This window comes from Phyllobates terribilis, unplaced genomic scaffold, assembly GCF_046119375.1.
Source record: "Phyllobates terribilis strain yellow unplaced genomic scaffold, ASM4611937v1 Scaffold_8__6_contigs__length_399053987, whole genome shotgun sequence".
Classification (NCBI taxonomy): Eukaryota; Metazoa; Chordata; class Amphibia; order Anura; family Dendrobatidae; genus Phyllobates; species Phyllobates terribilis.
Window position 1 is genome coordinate 263,330,646 of NW_027362768.1, and position 19,151 is coordinate 263,349,796.

At 49.7% G+C, this 19,151-nt stretch overlaps 1 protein-coding gene across 3 annotated transcripts in view; it reads right to left on the reverse strand.

Annotated features, from left to right (window-relative positions):
- Positions 1 to 19,151, reverse strand: part of LOC141157213 (cytochrome P450 2D17-like) — a 472,560-nt gene that overhangs the window by 196,753 nt on the left and 256,656 nt on the right. The gene's annotated exons all lie outside the window — the stretch shown is intronic.

Genomic DNA, 19,151 nt, shown 5'->3' on the forward strand with positions numbered 1-19,151 from the left:
GAGCAACATGAGTGGGAAAAAGAGAGTTTGTGGTGGAAGGGGGAACAGGCTTGGTGATCAAGGTATATGTGGGGTAGATGGTAATGTTAGTGAAAGCACTAGTGAACCAACACCGTCATGTCCTATCCAAAGACAACTGACAACTTCTGTCACTGGACGGGCTACTCCACTCCCTTTCTTTGGCAATAGCACATCGATACGCCTTGTTGATTAGGGCCAGAAAGAGCAGGTGCTCCAGTGGATGGGAAGCGCTGCTTCAAGTGGCCTCCCCTCTTCTTCCTCCACCTTAACATCACACACAGTACAGTCCACAGAGATGACACCCCAATTACCCTTGCTTCCCCCGTGTCACAATTGTCCAAGTGCCCAACTGGCTGTAGTGAACCACAGATGGGCGAGTCTGTAGAACTGTTCACCCATTCTATACAATGGGCATCAGAAGTGTACTCCAAACAGTCAGAGTCAAGAAGAGGAGGAAAGCATCTGCACCGATGCCCAAAATTTTTTTAGGTTGGATTCGGGGCAGGACGGATTAGGATCAGAGCAGGTTCCTGACCCTCATCACCAGACGTTAACCACCAGGGAGGGCGGTGATCCTGATGAGACTAAGATACCTGAGGCTCATGCAGACTGTACTGTGCTGTCAGGGCAACAAGAGGAGAAAAGTCACTGTGAGGGCGAGGAATGACATCATATTTTGGATGATGATGAGGTTGAAGATCCTACTTGGTTGGAACCCAGAGTCACGCGGCCCAGCAGCTCATCTGAAGAGGTGGAGGATGAAGACGAGGAGGTTACCTTCCGCCCTACGGCGCAGACACTGAGTGATGCAAGCACGAGGAGCACTGCATCGTAAGCCACAACTGTGGATGTGGCCAGCAGTGGCGGGTCTCCAGCTCGCAGGGGTGGCAAGGGTTGCATAGCTTGGGCCTTTGAGACAGCAAACGATGAGCCAACTCACATTATCTGCATGACCAGCCCAGGGGAATGAGGATAACTTGGTACCCGGGCCTTTAGCCTAGCCTTTAGGGATGTCGCGGTGGTCGGCTTCCGGGCCCGTACCCTGGGGTCTCTCCTTAAAAAGGGGTTGATTTTGTAAAAGAAAGAGTTCGTGACGCCACCTGTGGCTTCTGGTGGGGATCACCAGCGCTGCGCAGTCCACTGAGGCCGGTGATAAGGCAGCTTGATAGTATTGCTCCCCACAGGTGGAGCTGGGCCTCAGAGCAGTACAGGAACGGGGATGCAGGACAAAAAGACTCCGCCGGGACAGAGCAAGAACAGGGACAGACACGATAGTCACTTCAGTACCTTTTACTGGTGGAATTTCAGGCACTCCCCGGAGCACTGTAGGGTGAAGGGTGTATGTCCGGATCCTCCCCAATGAGCAGGTTTTGGGCCTCCTGGTTCTTGCATCTATGTAGTAAGTTTCTGACCTGCCTGGAGCTAGGCCTAACTTTATCTCTGTCCTGCGCTGGCTGACCTTGTGGTAGGGCCTTCTCTTGGAGTGCACGCTCCCGACCTACGGAGCCTATGTGTCTCCTGGCTCTGGTACGTATCAGCACTTTAGCGATCCTGGGACCTGTAGTTCTCCAGGGATTCCGGTTTATCTTACTGGGTCGTGGATATCCCGGCAAGCTTCGGACCCGGTGTCCGGTAACTGATTCTTCTTCGGGGTGAGCCAGTTAAGCTCCTCTGACCCCTATGTACTAACTCTCTACTCTTTCACCTTCGGCCTCCTCGGGCTCTCAATAGGCTACTCACACTAATGGCAGCGTGCCGCGTTTCACCGATCTTATGGCGCCGGCACACCTAGAGCTCACCTCTCTGAGCAACAACCGAGTCTGGACTGTGCTCCACTGCAGGCTGACCTCTCTCAGGCTTCTTTACTGCAGGAACTCTCTCGACAGACTTCTGCTCTCTGTCGCCTCCAGTCTAAACTCTGACTGACTGCTGCCTGGCTCCACCTTCCCTTATATATCTCCCTAACGGGCTCCCTCTGGTGGTCTGAGGTGGAAGGTGGAGATGTGTGAGTGGTTATGGGGGCCTATTGTGGAGGAATCCTTCAATACACCCTTCTAGGATCTGTGATACCAAGCACAGCTGGGCTTCACATGCACACTTTGCAAGAAAAAACTCAGTAGAGGGAAAAAGTGCAATAATTTGACTACTACATGCATGAACCTTCACGTGCGCACACAAAATGTGATGCGCCCTCTGGGCCGTGGGGCACTCGGTAGCCGGGCCGGTAGATGCTGGGGGATGTCACAGTGGCAGTGACTCGGTCCGTGACCCAGGGCGGTCAGTAAAAGGAGATTAGAAAAGGGGAATAAAGTTTATAGAGATAATGTTCGTGACGCCACCTGTGGTATGCGGCTAAAGGGAGCCGCCGCTACGGAGCAGGTCCTCTGGAGCTGTTGTTAATGCAGCAGAGTTGGTTTAGCTCTCCACAGGTAGAGCTTAGCTCCAGGGCAGTGTAGATGTTGTATGAGGTAGATGTGACGGGTGCTGTGTAGCGCAGGCAGGTGATGGCGCAGCAATTATTCACAGAGACAGTGGTGTGCAGTCTTCAGGGTTTTACTCACAGTTCTTAAGTTCCTCTGGTTACATTTTCCAGATTATAACCACCCACATCATCCTGTGTTCACCAAGGAAGGGGTTCAGCAATCCTTCAGATAATTCAAGAGCACTTAATGGGACCCCGTTCTATGTGCCTTTCCCCATCGTCTTCCTGCGCTGGTTCTCACCCTCCTGCCCTGCGCCTCACAATCAGTGTCCCAAGCCAGTAGCCTCTGATCTTGTCGGGGGACCTGCAGTCCCCTGGACCCTCTGTGGCCACCTTATCGGCGATGTAATTGTGGCTGTAGCAACTGCACCCTAAAAGTACAGAAGCCTCCGGTTTCTAGCTGAATGTTGCAATTCTCACTAGGTAGGGGCCGGTCCCCTCTGCGGCTTGATCCTTCCACTCCTGGTAGATTCGGGCGCACGGGTGGCCTCCAGCACTTCCCGTACCCATAGAATCCCCTCTTTCCTTCTTGGAGCCTTCCTTCCTGCTCTTCTCCTCTCTTCAGTCAGTTTCACCTCCTTGGCCTCTCACTAGGCCCGCTCCGCCTGAGCAGAGCTCCTGCTCCCACTTACTGTCCTCTTCTGATTGGAACCCTTCTAGATGGTTCCATCCCTTTTTATACACTTGCCAAAGTACTCCCCTAAACTCCTTCCTCCACCCACACCCACTACATGTTTCCCCCTCTCTTGGTTCCCCCCACTCCAGCCAGGGACAGGGCTCAGCAGAGGAGCCCCTCCTGCTGGTCTGGAGCAGTGTAGTGTTGGATGCAGGTGTTTGGGTCCCGGGCAGTACTCCATCCTTACCTGAGAGTGGAATACCACACCTCTGGGTGAGATGCAGTACCTCTGTGGCGACTGAACCTGCAGGGGCGCCACACATGAGTTACGCTGGGAATCTCACTGCGCTAAAATGCAGACCAGTGGACCTCAACAACCATCAGCTACTCCATCAACCGCATCTGCTGCTTCTTCCTCCTCCTCTGTTACTGTGCCAAGTATTGTCACACAGGTCTCCCACTGCAGAACCTCTAGTTCTCCACCCACTCCAGTCAGGCTGAGTGAGAGCCCGTCAGCTGTTACGAAAGTGGACATACCTGTTGTGTTTGTTTCCCCGAGCACACCATAACTTTCTCAATTCACCGTAACATCTCCACCTGCACCTGACTCATGGTCCAGCAGTTTGTCCGGTTCATCGTGCTCCACCCTCTCTTGGCACTGCAGCCAACTCTCGGTCCCGCAGTTGTGGTCACGTAAAAGATTGTTTCATCCTACACATGACCAAGCTAAGAGGTTGAACTTCATCATCTTCAATCTGTTGGCTACGGAAATGCTGCCTGTTAGATACAGCCAACACTACACCAGCATGTTGCAGACAACATCACCCATTCCTTGCCTGAATCTATACCAGCAAGGTTGCATTTCACCACAGATACCTGGAAGAGTAAGCATGGCCAAGGGCGTTACATCTCACTTACTGGGCACTTGGTGACTCTGGTGGCTGTGGGGAAGGGGCTGCTCCACAAATCTTGGAATCCCCAAGGCTTGTAGAACAAACCTCTGCATTTCACACTTCCTCCACTGCTTCTGCGTCCTCCACCTCCTCTAGAGCCTCCACCTGCGCAATAAGCCCCTGCCTTAACGAGACATGCGTTCCAACAGTGCAGAGCAAATCCACGCCACCTCCATACTGACAGGGCTCACTGCAATCAGGTAGTCTTCAAATTAATATGCCTTGGAGATAGCAGTCATACAGCTGTAGAGTTGGGGACAGCTCTCCAGGCTCAGTTTCAGCAATGGCTGTCTCCGCTGAACCTGGAGCCAGGGAAAGCCGTATGCAAGAACAGTGCAAATCTGTCGGCGGCCGTACGCCGAGGTGAACTCACACTCATGCCTTGCATGGCTCATGTCCTCAACCTGGTGGTGCAGCGATTTCTCTTCGACTTGCATCAATACATAGGACTTTGTCCATGCCAGTTAACAGGTTGATATGTCATGTGCCGACGCGGTGGAATTCCACTCTGCACATGTTGCAGCGACTGTGGCAGCGGCATTGAGCTCTGACGCAGTATGTCATGTCGTATAGCAGGGGCCAAAGCAGTACGGATGTGGGGCATATCACATTTACAGAGTGGGAACAGATTAAGGACCTCTGCACTCTTCTGCACAGTTTTGAAATGGCTACTAAACTAGTTTGCGCTGACAATGCCGTCATCAGCATCACTATTCCAGTCATTTACATGCTGGAGCAGACTTTGAATAGTGTGCGGCAGGAGGTGGTTGTCCCAGAAGAAGAGGAGGATGTGGAAGGGATAAGAATGTCTCAAAGTTCCAGACTGTCATCACACAGGTGGGTGCCAAGTGACGTTGGCTTCCTGCGAGTGAGGGGGTTTGGTGATACCAGACATACTGTTAGTGAAGTATAACTGACTTACCCGGTCACAAGATTGTACCTGACAAGAATTAGAAGTGACAAATAAATAAGAATAAAATATACCTTTTATTTGTACATAATTAAAAAAACACAAAATAGGAAAGGTACTAATAAAGACAATAGGCACCTCTTTTCTTCATGATACTTATCTATGGGCAGGAATTGGTTAATTGGACAAATGTCTATTATATAAGGTAATAATATGCCCTAGGAACCCCTTAACACAAAATGACAAATGTAAGATAGTACAGCACAAAAGTGCTCATGTGCATAAAGTAATACATTGGGATGATACCCATCATATAAAGTGCTAATGTGCAATATAACCACTCATTTATATGTTGATTGCTACCAGTTTAGAGGTGTCCTGAGATTGTCTACTATTGAATTAAAAGGACTGCTGTTTACCTGGAGATGAAACACACTGGACTCTTATATCGAGCAGGTTATTTTGTAGAGGCTGCTTCATTGACTGATTGTATTTTAAATGTGTGGCCATTATTATTGTGATTTATTTAGGTTTATCCTATAAATATTAATAAGTTATTTTGACCTCATTGTTTATTATAATATTTATAATAATAATCTGTTGTTTATTACGCTAATCCTGTACAAATCCAAGCTCCAAAATTGTCTTTATTAGTTCCTTTCCTATTTTATGTTTTTTTAATTACGTACGAATAAAAGTTATATTTTATTCTTATTTATTTGTCACTTCTAATTCTTGTCAGGTACAATCTTGCGACCCGGTAAGTCAGTTATATTTATTGTTAAAATTGAAGTGCTTACAAAAATATTTATGATAGGACAATTTTGATAGACTTATACTGTTAGTGAAGGTGCAAGAGTCAAGGAACAAAAGGAGGAGGAAGAGGTGTTGGGCGAGCAACAGTCAGAAGATGAAGAGGATAATAATTCCCTTTCTGTTGAACGTAGTTGGCAGGAGAGGATGAAGAAAACATGCATCAGGGTTACGCAGTCAACAATAGAGTCTGTCTTTGGACCACCTAGGAGAGCCCGACATATGAGAGCCTTCTTGCTCCACTTTCTGCAACATGATCCGCGTATAGTTAGGATTCAAAATAATGCTGACTACTGGGTTGCCACTCTGTTAGATCCACGTTATAATAGTAAATTTGGCCAGATGTTTCTGCCCTAGGAAGGGGCCCGCTAATGTTGGAGTATCGAAACAAGCTTTTAAGCAACCTTAATAGAGCTTTTCCCAAGATAGGAATGAGGCACACAGTGTGCATCGCAGTCAGTTTGTCAACGCCAAAACATTAGCTGCAGCAGACTAAGTGGCAGAAGCAATTTCTGTGAGTCCTTTCACTCATGTTTTAGACCAGCTCGTGCACAATACAATACAAGTCTGACATGTGGAGAGCGACTGGAGAGGATGGTGGAGGACTATCTAGAGCTCAATATGAATACCATCAGTGAGGATTTTGACCCTTTTACATTTTGGTCTTCAAAAATGGATGAATGGCCTGAGCTCGCCTGTCACGCCTTGGAGGTTTAATCATGCCCGGCAGCCAGCGTTCTCTCAGAATGTATGTTCAGTGCTGCTGGTGATGTCCTGACGGAACACTAAAAGCAAAAGCCACACTAAGAAGAATTAAAATTCCCCCAAAAACTCAAGAAAAAACAGCAAAAAAGGGCAGCAATGTTTATCTGCCCAGATCTTCAAAGCCAAGTGCACTAACAGGATGCAGCAGACCCACATAAAGATGGCGGCTACACAGGTGCAAAATACTGATAAGACAATAACTCACAACCTAGAATTTCATGGAGGGGGTGACTGCTTAGTATTTTAATTGCAAAAAAAAAAGGCTTGCATTGGGTGCTGTTCACACTAGGGTAGTGCACAGTATCCGGCTTACAGCCTATTCGTTATGCCCATACTATTGAACTAGGCGGGCTGCCCGGTAATATCCAAGTGCACCCCTTGGGAACAGACACCCTAGTTTACAATGCCCGTACTGATGGGCCTGGCTGCACCCTGGAAAAAAAGTGTGCAAAAATATATATACATATATATATATATATATATATATAATATATGAGGTATTAGTTGATATCTTGGCCAAAATACGTAAGCTCGTAACCCGCGTCAAGGGTCCTTATGCTTACGAGTACTACTCTAAACACTAACAGCAAAAGCCACAGTATGAAGAACTGTTATTAGGCCCTAATTTAAAGAAATGTGAATGTCCCTGATTGGGTGTTCATGTGCTGGGTTGGCTGTAGTGGAAGAGGTTTCGGTCTCCTTTACAATAGTTATACTCTAGTGAAAAAAATTTTTTGATGCAGATATTCTTCTCCACACAGGAGTACACAGACCTGATAAACTCAAAATGGGTATATAAAGCAGATGGCATCTCAGCTTAAAATTGTGTGGGGCAGATATTCTTCTCCACAGAGGGGTACATAGACCTGATAAACTCAAAATGGGTATATAAAGCAGACTGTATCTCAGCTGTGACAGAAGAGGACATGCATGTGTGTCACCCTGGCCTGGATGCCACAAATATAATAAAGCTGTGTCTGAGAGCAAGGGGGAGGTTCTCTAGTCAAGGACCATTAGCATGCAGCACCTCCTGTCCCAGGCCAGTAGGGGGAGCAGGCTGCCCTTATAAAAGCTGGAGCTGGGGGCAGGGTTAGAGAGAACTGGACAACCTGTCTCTGGATTGAGAGGTGTCCCAGAGCAGGGACAGACAGTTGTGTTGCAGCCTAAGAGGACGTGTGGCAGTAGGAGAGCCATGAGCCAGAGACAAGAGGCGAAGTGAGCCTGTCCTGGCAGATAAAGAAACTGATCTACCAGACTTTGGTGTCTGAGGCTGGGAGGATTCCAAGTCCTACAGCAGATAACCAGTCCGCAGGGGACTGTATATTCCTTGGCCTAAGAAGCCCGGAGGCTCCGCCACAGGAGAAGGGACCAGCAAAGCCGTACCAGGCCGGGAGTAGAAAGGGACCCAAGTTGCAAGCCATACGGGCGAGAGGACACGGTGAGCTCGGTAACGTGGGCTGTTACACTACAAGGAGGGAAATAGCCAGAAGGAGCACAGAGAGCACGGTAGGCCTACACCCTCACCTTGACCAGGGCCAGCTTCCTACTTGTTCTCAGACATCCAGGCCCCCTCCTAGCCGGGTCTGTTTCCGGGTCATTTTACCTGTTCTAATAAAGACCCTGAACTGTTTAAGAGGCCTCCGTTTCCTGGCTATCGCGGTCGAAATCATCCCCGCCATCATCCATTATATACTGCCCTGGGGCCATACTCCTCCCGTGGGAAGTTGTACTATTCAGTGCTGCACATTTATATCAGCCCCAGCGGTCTGCACTGCAGCGGCGGTTAGCCCTGACCACAATCCACGGGTGGCGTAGTCGGACATTACTTAAAACTTATAAAGGACTGCCACTGGTCTGACCACCCTGAGCCACGGACCGGGTTGCCACTACTACCCCCATCGTTTCCCTGTTGTCCGGCTCCGAGTGCCCCACGGCCCAGGGGGCGAGTCAGCTTTGGCGTAGTCGGCAGGATTGTGACCAACCCGCCACAAACGGGTATTGCGTGCCTGAAAAAGACTGTACACATACCTGAAGAAGAGGTTTCCCGCCATCCGGAGCCGTTTCCCGCCATTTTCAGCCGTCTCCCGCCATCTTCCGTCGGTTCCCGCCATCTTCAGCCGTTTTCCCGCCATCGGACACCATCTTCAGGATGCCGCGCGGGTAGAAGAGGGGCGTGAATGTCCAAACCGCGCGAGACCTGAAGCTCCGCCCCACGCACCGACGCTGCGCATGGTCCTGGAAGGGAGAGAGAGCGACGCTGACGTCACCAGGACGCGACGCAAGGTCCTCGTCCAGAGCAGCACCAGTGGAGCCGCGGCCTACAGAAGAGGATCCTCGGAAGGTAGGCCACGCTTAACTAGGGGGGAGGAAGATGTCGGACACAGAGGCGCCCACTATCACCAACGCAGCTGCAGCAGCGATGATGCCATTTTCCCTGCCCTACATCCATGGAGCGGCCTGGCTGCCTAAGCATTCAGGGGAGCCCCATGCCCTAACTGACTTTAAGGAAAGGCTGTACAGTTTGTTCCAAGTTTACCCACTGACAGAGGAACAGAAGGTCAGCATACTGACAGGGCAGTTAACTGGCGCAGCCCAGCAGGAGGTAAAGTCATGGCCTGCTGAGAAGAAAAGAACTGTAAAGGACATTCTGGCCCAGCTGCGGGGTACCTTTGATACACGCACCTCCGCTGAAATTAAAATGCGGTTCTACGGATGTAAGCAGCGGGCACAGGACAGCATCAGAGACTATGCCCTAAATTTGCAGGAAGCCTTGAGAGCCATCAAACAAGCTGACCCTGGCAGCGTGCAGGATACGGATAAGCTACTAACAGAACAGTTCATAGAAGGTCTGCTGTCTAGCGCCACAGGACCCAGCTGCGCCTCATGTTCTTTCAGAACCCTGATCTGACCTTTGCCCAATTCAAGGACAGGCTATAAACCCCCAGCGCCCTGCTCTCACCTACCACCAGGAGGCGGCGCCCTCCTCTATGGACTCTGTGGGGGCTGATGCACAGGCCCTGAACCAAGCCCCGTCGAAATATCTGCTCCACCAAGTCCAGGAGCTGACCAGGAGCGTCGCGGCGTTGACCAGGACCGTCCAGGTGTTACAAGTGGACCCGTCAAGACCCATCGAGTTGGCTTCAAGTCTGGAGGATGTCCCGTGGCGTCGACAGAGGAGGACCCCGTCGTTCCGAGGGAGGCCCACAGACCGCTACGCAGAGGGTGGACAACCCATTTACCGTCGATTCAACCAGCCCGGACACATTTCCAGGTACTGTAATTTAAACGGGTCCAACCTGGTGCAGAGGGCTAACCCCCAGGCATAAGATCACCAGGCCCTTACAATTGGCGTAATAAGTACATTGGGGGGCGCCCAGTTTTACCTGTGGTGCTGGACGGTATCCCCATGAGCGCCTTGCTGGATACCGGGTCGCAAGTAACTACTATCCCTTATGTACCTTTTAAGCAGTATTGGACTGATGCTGATATAACATGGTATCCAGACAGTGACTTGAGCATCATCGCCAGTAATGGCTTGCCCGTGCCGCAGATGGGGTTCAAGGAGATGACCATTAAAATTGGTAAAGTTGATCTACCGGCACAGGGAGTGATTATTGTGGACATTGACCCTCGTGAAAGTCACCCTAAAATAACTGTGGGTACTAACGTGATTGAAAATTGTCTTTCAGAGGTAATTGTAATTCTACAACAGGTGGCGGTGAATGCTAGTTCCAGCCAACAGAGCGTCCTCAACAAGGAGATAAAAGCCCTGATGAGACGGCAGCAGGTAGAACTGTCTGGTGGTGAGATCGGTAGCGTAAGACTGAGTGACCCATTCCCCATTTCCATGCCTCCCAAAAGTGAAATGATGATCTGGTGTCAGACTGAAATTGGGTTGAGAGGTAGAGACTACCAAGCCATGGTAGAACCCATGTACTCAGACAGCAGGCCCACCACTTTGACAGCCCGGGGGGTGGTTGATGTCCATCATGGGAGGGTGCCCATTCGCATTCTCAACATTGGGGAGAGGGAGGTACACATACCCAGGTACGCTACACTTGCCAAACTGTTTGCTGTCGAACACAAAGCTATCAGGGCCGTGGAGCCTTTGCCTCCATCTCCTCAGGCGTAGAGTATTGGCTCCCAGAAACAAAAGGAGGACTGGTGCCAGAAACTCCATGTGGGTGCTGACTCCACTCCCCTGCACCAAAAACAAGGAGTCTACTGGGAGGTACAGGAGTACGAGAGAATCTTTAGTAAGCAACCGCTGGACTTTGGCAAAGTAAAAGGGATAGAACACCACATCCCCACAGGGAGCCACCCACCAATAAAAGAGAGACACAGACCTATACCCCCTGCACATTATCAGAACACAAAGGGCATGCTAAGAGAAATGAAAGAAGCTGGTTCTGGTAAAAAAGAAAGACGGCACCATGAGAATGTGCGTGGACTATATACAAATCAACCGTATCACCCACAAAGACGCATATCCGGTGCCTAGAATAGAGGAGTCTTTAGCCGCACTAAAATCAGCTAACTTCTTTTCTACTTTGGACCTTACTAGCGGGTACTGGCAGGTTCCTGTGGCAGAGGCTGACAAGGAGAAGACTGCCTTCACCACCCCGATGGGACTGAGCGAGTTCAACTGTATGCCCTTCGGGCTCTGCAACGCACCAGGGACCTTCCAGAGGCTGATGGAATGCTGTCTAGGGCACCGAAACTTCGAGACGGTCCTACTTTACCTGGACGACGTGATCGTTTATTCCAAGACCTACGAGGACCATCTAAAACACCTGGCAGAGGTGTTCGAAGCCCTGGCAGGCTATGGCCTGAAGATGAAACCGTCAAAGTGTCACCTGTTGAAACCGAAGGTCCAGTACCTAGGGCACGTGGTAAGTGCAGAAGGAGTAGCCCCCGACCCTGACAAGGTCACGGTAATCAAGAGCTGGCCAAGCCCCTCAAACATCAAAGAAGTGAGGCAATTTCTCAGGTTGGTAGGCTACTACCGAAGGTTCATCCCCGGGTTCACTAAGATGGCAGCCCCTATGCAGGACCTCCTGATAGGACAGTCTAAGTCCAGAAGCCAAAAGCCACCCTTCAAGTGGGATAAACCGGAAGAGGAGTCCTTCCGCCAGTTGAAGATGGCCCTCACAGGGGATGAGATCCTGGCCTACCCTGATTATGGCCAGCCTTTTATTCTCCACACAGACGCCAGTAATGTGGGACTGGGTGCCGTACTGTCACAAAAACAACAGGGCAAAGAAAGGGTGATAGCGTACGCCAGCCGGAAGCTGAGGCCCGCCGAGAGGAACCCGGAGAATTACAGCTCCTTCAAGCAAGAATTCTTGGCGGTGGTGTGGGCCATAACGGAACGCTTCAAGCATTACCTGGCCTCTGCAAAGTTCACTGTGTATACGGACAACAATCCGTTAACACACCTAGACAGTGCAAGACTTGGTGCCCTGGAACAGCGGTGGATGGCCCGTCTCTCCAATTATGACTTCGTGATCAAGTACCGGGCAGGCAAAACCAATGCAAACGCTGACGCCCTATCGAGAATGCCTCACTTACCTGAAGGCGACGAAGACCCAGAGGAGCTGGAGGAGGTAGAACTCCACGAGTTTCACCGGTATGGAGCCGCTCAATACTCCCACTGCGTGAAGGAGGAAGATTTAACAACTGTTATGATCAATCCCCTACCTCACCACAGCTGGGACGAGACCCAAGATAGTGACCCTGCAATCCGCCTGGTGAAAGATCTGCTGACCCAGGAAGAAGCCCGCTTAGATCCGGATGCTCCAGAGGAAGCCAAGCAGCTATGGAAAAAGAAGAGCAAGCTGTTCCTCTATGAAGGCAAGCTGTGCAGAAGACTTGTCAACCACCGGACACACGAGCTGACCTGGCAAGTCGTGGTCCGAAGGCGGGATGCAGCTATGGTCCTGGGGGCTTACCATGACAGGGCGGGGCACTTCGGTTGGAAGAAACTGGAGTTTCTGCTAAGAGGACAGTTCTTTTGGGTCGGCATGAGAGGGGCTGTAGAGAAGTGGTGCAGGGACTGTGGCCCTTGTAACTTAAGGAGAAAAGACCGCACCAGCCAGAAGACACCCTTGAAGCCCATTGTCACCCAGCAGCCTCTTGAGCTGGTAGCTATGGACCACGTCAAATTGGCTCCAAGCCGGTCAGGATACATCTATGCCCTGACAATCGTGGACCACTATTCCCGTTTTCTAGTGATGGTCACGGTAACAGACTTGACAGCCCAAACGGTGGCCAGAGCCTTCCAGCAATACTTCTGCCATCCACACGGGTATCCGGAACAGGTCCTGACAGACCAGGGTCCAGCGTTCGAGGCTGAAATCTTTCAAGAGTTCTGCAACCTCTATGGCTGTAAGAAGATTCGGACAATGCTTTACCACCCACAAACCAACGGGATGTGTGAGAAAATGAACAATATAGTCATTGATCTCCTTAAGACGTTGCCCCTGGAGGAACGCAGCCTGTGGCCAGAAAAACTGCCGGACCTGATAGACTTATACAACCATATCCCGGTGAATGCTACAAACTGCACCCCGGCTTACCTGATGCGAGCCAGACCAGGTAAGCTGCCCATAGACCTGGAGATGGGAGTCCTAACGCCTGAGGACACCTCCCCGGATGCAGACTGGGATACGGAAAGGCAACTGCAGTACAAGAAGGTACAGGAGAGTGTGGAGAAGAGCCTGGCCCAGGTGAGAGAAAGGCAAGAAAGACTCTTCAACCAACACGCCCCTGCTGGTCCCCTAGAACCTGGTGAGCAGGTCCTGAAGTGAAAGAGAAGGCTACACAAGCTAGACGACCAGTGGGAAAGGGAACCCTACACCGTACTGCAGTCTGATCACGACAATCCGAAGGTGTTCGTGATCACCAAGGATGGAGGAGAAACCACTAGTACTGTCTCCAGAGACCACCTAAAAAGGTGCCCCGAGCAACTCCGTAGTGCAGAAGAGGATCAAAGTGACCTTGAACCCATAGAGGACAAGGAAGAAATGATCAGCACCGTTCTCGGAGAGTTCCCTCAGTCCTGGACTCGAATAAACGATGCCATAGTGGTACCCGTCCTGCATTTCCTGCAACCGGCTCAGCAACAACCAACATCAGAGAAGGAAGGTGAAGAAGAGCAAGCAGTTCCAGAGGCAGAAGAGCCGGTACCAGCAGCCCAGGAGAGTCAACCCTCTGCTGACAGTGAGCCTGCCATGCCTGCCGTGAGCCAAAGAACCTGCAGACAGCTGCCTGCCCTACCTGTACTACAGCTGGTAGCTGTACCTCTAACGCTAGTGGGGAAAGCCAGGTCGGTCTACCACCAGACAGTGGGTTAAGGAGGTCAACCAGAAGCACTAAGGGGCAAACACCCACTCGCTGGAGAATATAGAGTGCACTAAAACTGTAAATAACCCTTTTGCCAAGTGTTGAAATGTTTGCAAAGTTACATACATGATTAGCAACTGTGTGTTTCAGTTTCTTACAGTTACCGTACGGACTCAAAGGTTATGAACTTTTAATAACCGGGACTTTGTATGGACTGCGTTCGGAGCCTGACCAAGGAATGAACTAAGACTGTAAAGGACTTGGGGTAGGACAGACCCCCACCTGGTTAAGGCTCCCCGTTGTGCTGATGAGATGGACACCCGGTCACAGACCACACTGTGACCTTAAGAACTCAACCTGTGCGTCGTTTGTCTCCTAATGTTTTATGGTCATGCATATTATTCTTGTTTCTTGTTTAGTCCCGGAGTACTAAACTTTACTAGGGGGGAATGTGTCACCCTGGCCTGGATGCCACAAATATAATAAAGCTGTGTCTGAGAGCAAGGGGGAGGTTCTCTAGTCAAGGACCATTAGCATTCAGCACCTCCTGTCCCAGGCCAGTAGGGGGAGCAGGCTGCCCCTATAAAAGCTGGAGCTGGGGGCAGGGTTAGAGAGAACTGGACAACCTGTCTCTGGATTGAGAGGTGTCCCAGAGCAGGGACAGACAGTTGTGTTGCAGCCTAAGAGGACGTGTGGCAGTAGGAGAGCCATGAGCCAGGGACAAGAGGCGAAGTGAGCCTGTCCTGGCAGATAAAGAAACTGATCTACCAGACTTTGGTGTCTGAGGCTGGGAGGATTCCAAGTCCTATAGCAGATAACCAGTCCACAGGGGACTGTATGTTCCTTGGCCTAAGAAGCCCGGAGACTCCGCCACAGCAGAAGGGACCACCAAAGCCGTACCAGGCCGGGAGTAGAAAGGGACCCAAGTTGCAAGCCATACAGGCGAGAGGACACGGTGAGCTCGGGAATGTGGGCTGTTACACTACAAGGAGGGAAATATCCAGAAGGAGCACAGAGAGCACGGTAGGCCTACACCCTCACCTTGACCAGGGCCAGCTTCCTACTTGTTCTCAGACATCCAGGCCCCCTCCTAGCCGGGCCTGTTTCCGGGTCATTTTACCTGTTCTAATAAAGACCCTGAACTGTTTAAGAGGCCTCCGTTTCCTGGCTATCACGGTCGGAATCATCCCCTCCATCATCCATTATATACTGCCCTGGGGCCATACTCCTCCCATGGGGAGTTGTACTATTCAGTGCTGCACATTTATATCAGCCCCAGCGGTCTGCACTGCAGCGGCGGTTAGCCCTGACCGCAATCCATTAGTGGCGTAGTCAGATATTACTTAAAACTTATAAAGGACTGCTACTGGTCTGACCACCCTGAGCCACGAACCGGGTTGCCACTACTACCCCCATGGTTTCCCTGTTGCCCGGCTCCGAGTGCCCCACGGCCCAGGGGGCGAGTCACATGCTGTGCTTGTCTCACCGAGCACACCACATGTTTCTCAATCCACCGTAACATGTCCCCCTGCACTTCACTCACGGTACAGCAGTTTGTCCATTTCACCATACTGAACCCTCTCTCAGCACTGCAGCCAGCTCTCGGTCCCACAGTTGTGGTGACGTAAATGATTGCTTCCTCCCATACATGACACAGCTATGATGTGGAAATCCACCATCTCCATTCTGTCGGTCACGGAAATGGTGGTGTCAGGCTCTAATTTTTTGAACTGTGAACACTCCTGTATGGCTACTTTTTTACTGAAGAGGTTACTGAAGAACCTGGAGGAAACCCCCTCAAACACGGGGAGAACATACAAACTACTTGCAGATGTACGCTATCATCATAAAGGAGTTAACTCGTTTTCTAGGAGACCGACCACCGCTGCTGTCTAACTTGTGAACATTGTGTAGAAGCTTGCATGGTGTCATGGGTTTACTGTGACAGAGAGGAGCCAGAAGACCGCAGCGTCTGATTCCTCCCACTCCTGCAGTCTTTAGAAAGAAGCCTTTCACCTTCATATTATTCGGTACAGGGGTTAATCTGCTCAATTGTAAGCTCCTGGAAGCTTAACGTGATTTGGGCTCTCTACACATTTGCCCTGTGCATCTCCCCTACTGTGATAACACTGTACCCCAACACATCAGACTGCCGTCTACCGTGGAAACCTTGAAAAGGAAGCTGAAACCCACTTCTTTTGACAAGCGTACAATCTACGGTAAGCCTTGCTCCAGCATACCGATGCACGGTGAGCTGTACCCTGACCTACTGTACCCTTACCCATCTATTGTAGATTGTTTGTACACCCTCGCAGACAGGGTCCTCCCTCCTCTTGTACCAGTTGGTGACCCCTTTTGACATGTAAAGCGCCACGGAATAAATTTCGCTTTAATAGTAATAAAAATTATAGTACTTGAACTCTGGGACAATTGATGGCACTTTCCTGGTGTCTACGCCTAATTTGATGTGTTTTGGGCACTTTTAAAGATGTTGTGCATGCGTTTTTGTTTTTTTTTGCCCCCATTGAATCCTATGAAGTTTGATAACATGCGACGAACATTCGACGAATAAATCGGCGAATATTGCAAATTCACTTAAAAGCATTTAAAACAGCCCAAACGCCCAGAAAAACAAACACAAGCTATAAATAAATTGTCTGGATAATACCAATCCACAGAGACACAGGTGCTTAAATACATAGCAACACACAATGCATATAAAGAAAATTGTTGTCAGAATAATACACTAATACAGATGTTTACATGGACAAGAGAACTGTGGTTTGTATGAAAGCCATCATCCTGTGGTGTGCTCAAAAAAGGAAAGGAAAGTAGATAAAAACTGCACACCAGAAAAATGCATGTATGGAAAAATGCCCCTACGGTAAGTGACGAACCAATGTAATAAGAAACCACACACATGCATACGTGAAGCACAAAAAAATGAAGCATAAAACATGAACTGTGATCAAAGTGCCATTATGAAAAACCACCTAAAAAATAGATGGATACAATACCAAAAAGGTATGGAGTTGACAATTAGAATGTAAGGGTGGTAACTCCTGTGTAAGTAACCTAGGGAGGTATAATGGGCCCATTATACCTCCCCAGGTCTCCCCAGAGTTGAAGTAGTATAACAGAGACCAAAACCTCTTCCAGCACAGCAATCCAGCAGATGGAGACCTAACCAGGAGTTTTCACATTTCCCTAAATTAGGGCCTAACACCACCAAAGTGGCATCAATTTGACCAGAGTAGAAGTAGTTTAATGGAGATCAAAACCTCTTCCACTACAGCCAAACCAGTAGATGGAGCCCCAATCAGGATTCTCCAAATTTCAAAAAATTAGTGGCAGAAACCAGCAAAGTGTAGTGATGGGTGAGCACTAAAATGCTCGGGTGCTAGATGCTTGGGTCAAGCAAATTGGGATGCTCTGGTGCTCGACCCGAGCAACGAGCCCAATCTAAGTCTATGGGAAACTCGAGCATTTTTCAAGCGGCTGTCCCCTGGCGGTCTGCAGGGGCCTAAAAATTGCCCAAATCGATGGGAACAGTGCTCAAATGACATGTGAACAGCATGGGGAAGACCCCTGGAAGCATTTCTGACTCCCAGGTCACTGCTGTCAACAACGTTGTCAGAGGTATTACGCCACTTTTACAGTTTCACAATAAAACATACAAAAACAAAACCAAAATGGATTTTCCTGGGAAATATGTTAAGGAGCATCCTTTCCAGGGTAATAACTTATATATAAGGCAAAATAAATAAACAAAAACAAAAATTCTACTCCACACCTTGGGCTATGTTCACACGTAGCGTTTTTAATGTGTTTTTGCACTTTTGCATTGCCTTCAACCAAGACAAATGCATTCACTGGGAAACGTCATTTTAACATTTTACAACTAGTGCTGAGCGAGCACTAAAATGCTCGGGTGCTCGAAGCTCGGGCCGAGCTCACTGTGATACTCGGATGCTCGACCCGAGCAACGAGCCCAATGTTAGTCTATGGGAGACCCGAGCATTTTTGCGGCGGCACCCCCGACAGTCTGTAGAAAGCCTAAAAAGTGCCCAAAACGATAGTGGCAGTGCTCAATTGACATGGGGACAGCATGGGGATCGCCCCAGGAAGCATTTCTGACCCCCAGGTCACTGCTGTCAACAACATGGTCAGAGGTATTAAGCACTTTTACGGGCTCACAATAAAACGTTCAAAAACGAAACTGAAACTGCTTTCCTGTGAAATATGTTAAGGAACATCCTTTCCATGGTAAAGACTTGTGTATAAGGCAAAATAAATAACCCTCCCAAAAAAATACTCCTCCACACCTTTGGCTATGTTCACAAGTAGCATTTTTTATGCATTTTTGCACTTTTGTATTGCTTTCAACCGTGACAAATGCATTCACCGGGAAATGTCATTTTAACATTTTACAACCTTATTTGGCCATGTGGTGTGTGAGACATGATCGGACACATCCTGTTTCATTTATGAAAGAGGAACTCTGAAAATCACAAAGCCTATTTTTATAGGGCCATCAGGCGGCGTTTACTATTCTTAATGGGCCAGCAGTCAGCCCTCACTATTTTTAGAGAGCCATCAGTTGGCTATGCTTTGTTATTCCCATTACTAAAGAGAGGGTCTCCTATACTGCTATTACGTATACAGTGAGTGGCAGGGCTGCCCAAAATTTGGACACACACCCTTTTTACAACCTTATCTGGCCATATGCTGTGTGACACATGCATACAGTGCTGAAAAGACATGGGGAATGTTACGCTCGCGCCCGGACTGACTGGCGTGAGCGTGATTAGTGATCCCACTGTATCATGAACCGAGGAGTGCCTGGAGGGGCGTAACTAAGTATCAACCCGATCCGACCAAGGTCACACGGCGGCTCAGTCGACTCCGTGAACCAGAGAGGAACCGAGCAGAGGGATCAGATGCTACTCCAGGTCAGACCCCGGTCACAGCTGTTGACCCACACCGCGGAATGCAGGAACAGGCAGGTTAAACTGGCATATTGACTGGTGGGTACTGGCAGGCACGGCTGGTAGGCAGAAAGGTGGGCACTGGCAGGCACAGCTGGCATGCAGACAGGTGGGCACAGGGAGGCACGGCTCGCATGCAGACAGGCGGGTACTGGCAAGTAGGAACGTAGGCAGGATAGGGAACAGTACAGACTAGGATACAGGAACAGAGCCGCAGGTGCGGTAATCAAGCAAAGCAGAGCAAAACCGCAGATGCGGT